We start from the raw sequence: 5,766 nt of genomic DNA, 5'->3' as shown, positions 1-5,766 counted from the left end.
TGAACAAATCCACTGTGACTTTCATCGTCAAAAGAGTGCATATAAAAGAGTGAATATATATATATATATATATATATATATATATATATATATATATATATATATATATATATATATATATATATATATATATATATATATATATATATATATATATATATATATATATGGGGGTTGAATATGTATTATTGGTTTCAAAGAGCTAAATATATTCATTGCAAGGGTAAAATGTCGTGGTGGCGTTGGATGGCAGCGGCGTATGTCGTTCGATTTTTTTATGGTAAGGAGAGGGAGTTTGAAAGCCCCAAACCTTTTTGCTTTCACAGAGAAAGAAAGATACTAATATGTTATTTGCTATTGATGCGACAGTCAAAAGTACATGCTAAAAAAGCCAGGGCTACACTAACAGAAAATGATGGCGAAAAAGGATATAAAAGAAAGTGTATAGAGGTCAGAAAATACATGCGCACCAGCATATATATATATATATATATATATATATATATATATATATATATATATATATGTGTGTGTGTGTGTGTGTGTGGGTGGGTGTGTGCGTGTTTGTGTGTGTGCGTGTTTGTGTGTGTGTGATTTGTTGTTTTTTTGGGTTTTTTTTTAGCTACCTTAGCGTTTTTTAAGAGCTTTAAGCGCTTTGCTTTTCACATCTCTAGTCTCTAGATTCCTATAAATGAGTTTTTTTTTGTGTGTGTATTGATATTTATATAAAAACCACATTTTTTCTATTTATTTAAATTGTATTTATTTGCTTTCCAACCAAAGCAAATTAGGCACAAGGCCGTTTTTTTAATATGGGAGAAAAACCAGCTCCCCTTAAAGTAGGGTAAAAAGGGGTCACTCTGGTTGTGACCAAAAATAATAATTGTCCCAGTATAGAAGGTTTCACCACCATTTACTGGTACAAATTATCTTAAGTGAAGCATCTGGAGGACAGATACTACACTTTGATCCCGGCCCGAAGACCAAGAATGTTTACTTGCTCCCCCACCGAGCAAATTAGGCACAAGGCCGATTTTTAATGTGAGGAGTGAAGGGGAAATAAGGACCAACTCCCTGGGGAGTAGTCTCGAAATAAAGACGAAACGTTGATGAACACATAATACGGTTTGTTCCTTTTTATTTTCTCTCTCTCTCTCTATATATATATATGTGTGTATGTGTGTGTGTGTGTGTGTCACCTCTTATTATTTATTGGACGCATTATCATTTATTTCATTAATATTAAATAGTATTACATGTATTATTACACCGACATGCATGTTTCTAGTTTCGAACCGTTATCAGATTGGGGTAGAGAAAGCATCGAACTCATGACTAGGGCTGTGACAACAGCATACTGTTTTTATTGTTTGGACTCTTGAGTATATGTCCATTTATATGTTATATGTTTTTATATAGACTGGTGTTGTTCACGGTTGAGTTACTGTTTTACTGTGTCGAATATATACTTTATAGTCCAAAAGAATGAAAAGAATAATCTGTTGTTCTATCCCTCTTCATTACACAGTCATCAGGAGTTTGGCACTCTAGCAATGAGCTACGTTGGTTCACCTATTAAATGCACGTTTTTATCGCTAATAAATTTAAGATTTCTTATCGTTGTTGTAGTTTTAGCGATATTAACAACTTCAAAATAATACGATATTAATAACTTCAAAATGATAGATACGATATTAACAACTTCAAAATAATACGATATTAACAACTTCAAAAGGATACGATATTAACAACTTTGAAATGATACGATGTTAACAACTTCAAAATAATACGATATTAACAACTTCAACCTCAAAATGATACGATATTAACAACTTCAAAATGATACGATATTAACAACTTCAAAATGATACGATATTAACAACTTCAAAATAATAAGATATTAACAACTTCAAAATGATACGATATTAACAACTTCAAAATAATACGATATAAACAAGTTCAAAATGATACGATATTAACAACTTCAAAATGATAGATACGATATTAACAACTTCAAAATGATACGATATTAACAACTTCAAAATGATACGATATTAACAACTTCAAAATGATACGATATTAACAACTTCAAAATGATACGATATTAACAACTTCAAAATAATACGATATTAACAACTTCAAAATGATACGATATTAACAACTTCAAAATGATACGATATTAACAACTTTGAAATGATACGATATTAACAACTTTGATGATCAAAATCGCAGAAAATAGACACTTGCATGTATCATAGCACATACACACATACAGTGGAGGCAAATTCGAAATTATGCCAATCTTCCAAACTGATAATTACTACTACTACTACTACTTACTAACACAAGGAAAAAACTTCATAGCAAAGTCCAACCCGCTTTAAACATCTCCCAATAAGTATACACATAGCTAGGCAAACCACAAAATACATATACACGCATGCATGCTTAGAAAAACGCACTCCCTCACACACGAAACAAAACAAGGAAAATAAAGCACGCACGCACTTTCGCGGGTGCATGCACCCATACCCAGTATAATACCATTTCCCTAAACTAAATAAACAATTAGAAACAAAATACACCACTCGAACCACACCTAATAAAAGAAAATCCTTCTAGACAAAGAAAACTTTAACCAATATATGTATGATAGGTGCGTGTGTGGGGGTGCGTGTTTATGTATATGTGTGTGCGTGTGTGTATATATATATATATATGGGTGGGTGGATGTGTGCACGAATATATGTATGTGTGTGTATATATGCATGTATGTATGTATGCATGTATGTATATGTATGTGTATGTATGAGTGTGTCCCTACATATGTCTCGATATATTTACATGTGTGTGTGTATGTGTATATGGGCCTACATGCGTATGCGTGTGTATGTGTGTGTGTATGTATGCATACATATGTGTATGTGTGAGTGTATATTTATGTGTGTGTGCGATTGTGTATGCATGTGTGTGTATATATATCATCAGTTATCTATTCTCCATTCTGTTTGTGTGAGTGTGCACTTATGTTTGGGTAACTGAGTGCACATATACATATGCGCTTCGATTGGAAAAGACAAACAAGATTTTAACCAATGTGTATATGGGGAGGGTGTATGTATATATATATATATATATATATATATATATATATATATATGTGTGTGTGTGTGTGTGTGTGTGTGTGTGTGTGTGTGTAATTGTGGGTGCATGTATATATACATATATGGGTGGGTGGATGTATGCGCGTATGTATATGTATGTGTGTATTTTTATGTATATATCTATATGGGTGAGTGGGTGTATGCGCATCTATATGTGTGTATATGAATGGGTGTATATGTCTGCCACTGCATATGTCTCTCTCTATATATACGTGTTTGTGTATATGCGTACATGTACCTGCATGCGTATGTGTGTACGTATATGCATACATATAGATATATATAAGTGTGTGTATGTATACGTACGTGTGTGTGATTGTGTGTGCGTGTGTGAAAGTGTATATATCATCTGTTACCTATATTCCATCTTATATGTGTGTCTAAGGGACTAAGTACATGCATTCCTGTGTATTTTGATTATGTAAAACAAAGAAAACTTTAACTAATATATGTATGTGGTGTGTTAGTGGGTGGATATGCGTGTGGGTGTATGCACATTTTTTATTTATGTATGTGCCTACATGTGTATGAGTATGTGTGTGTGGGTGCATATATACATATATGTACACATGTATGTGTGTGGTGTGTATGTATGTGTGTGTGATTGTGTGTGTGCGCGCGTATCTATCAAAAAAGAAAGAAAGTCATAAAAAACACATAAAAATCTTTACCAAATGGACCAAAAAGCCCCCTCCCCTCTAAAAGAACTTAACTCTGATTGGACCCCACAACACGTTGACCATTCGCGACAAAAGTCTGAGACTGACATTTCTCTGAAAAACACACTCAGAATCATTAGATGCAAATTGTTATTTATACGTAATATTAAAACATTACATTCATTCCGATGAGCGCCATGTTCATCATCATCGTAACCTACAGAGGAAGAATCGATCTGCATGTATGCAACTTATCGAATACCTCTCTTCCATTGGATCACCTGCCAAATATCCAACGACGAGACAAGATAGTTATAAACCTGAAGATGGAACTACTAACGTTGATCAATGTTATGAGTCCTGTTTGATTTTGTTACTAGGCGATTTATGATAATAATTTGGTCCCATTATACACCGTCTGAGCTCCAATCTTTGGTCCCCCCTCGCCAAACTTTCACGAAAAACACACGTCTAGGTTAAACCACTATTAATAATTTGCCCCATTCTTTATATGTGCCTAAATCTAAAACTAGGTTCCATGACCAAACCTCTTTCTTAGAATTTTACGCCTGTGGACATTTCTTCCGTTTCTCTGTTTTTCAGCTGACTACAATCTGGTCGTCTTCAAGTCCTATGTAAACAAATTCTTGATGAGATGTCCCCTTAAGTAATTCAATTTTCAAAATTTCCATTATATATGATTACTAGGATATTATTTCATTGATTGCTGTACACACATTAGCCCTTATTCTCGAGTGGCCTCTGGACATTGATAAGTGGTTACCCCTTTGTAAAAAATATGTGAAATTAACTAAGTTATAATAAACAATGAAGCTTCCGGCAATATATTCCACGGATGGGAAACTCTCGAAAAGTTTCCATTCGTGGCGCAAAGAGGATGCGCAAATTCTATCTGTGCGTATTACTAGGAGAAAACTATTTAAATCCTAGACGTGACAGACCAAAGAAATGTAAGATTGCCCTTAATAGATTAACTCTTGGCTAAGAACATAAGAACGAAATAAATAAGGACTTCAACTCCTGTTTCAGTTTTTTAAGAAAAACTGTTATTTCTTATTATCCCGCTTCGCGCGATTTCCTGTTACGGCTGTGACGTCAGTCACGTCTCTTACTGACCCTCCTCTTTAATGTGATGCTTCTCTTTAACGTGCCCTCTCTTTCCACTATTTATGGCATTTTTCTTTTTTTCCCACCATGACGTCATTTTGCACACCGTTCTGTATTTGCATATAGCCGCCATACGCGCTCTCTTACAGAAATAGTTATTTCCAACTGAATTATTATCGACCAAAGAAAAACGCATTTTAAAATCACTTCAACAACCTTGAGTTAATCCAACCTAAAGTGTAGGCACACGTATAGTGTTGTTGTTTCCATGGAAATGCCAATTTCATAAAGTTTCGCCATGCATTGCGTTGACAGCTAAGTTCTCGCCATTTTATATTTAATTTAAACATAAATTTAAAAGTTGTAATAAAAATAACTAATTAATAATGGATTACAAGTTCTTCCCAGCGTGCAACAGGATTTTAAATAACCCTTGTTTAATTACGTTTTAATACAGTTATTACAAAGCAAACACAAACAACCCCACCTACACCATGTAAACATTATTATTTTACTCACTAGGAGTCCTTACACGCGTCATCATCAGAGATTGCTCACTGATACAAACCGGTGGTGTTCCTTGGAGTCCAGGTGACAGCAAGTCTACCCAGATTTCAAATATTATCCACCTCTGTCCGTTAACATTGCAAATGAATTTGCATCATCGCAACAGCCGATTGTCAGTGATTCCTCGCAATCAATGTCCATTCATCTTCATTGGAGGGTAATAAACCTTCCCAAGCTTCTAGTCCTTTTTGCAGCTATCCAGTGGAAACCTGTTTATTGCTGTCTCTCCTCGTCTTTTGATCATCCTC

Source organism: Euprymna scolopes, chromosome 37 (assembly GCF_053919585.1).
Source record: "Euprymna scolopes isolate OS-2025 chromosome 37, ASM5391958v1, whole genome shotgun sequence".
In the NCBI taxonomy this organism is placed as follows: domain Eukaryota; kingdom Metazoa; phylum Mollusca; class Cephalopoda; order Sepiida; family Sepiolidae; genus Euprymna; species Euprymna scolopes.
Note: the sequence above shows the minus strand (reverse complement) of the source record.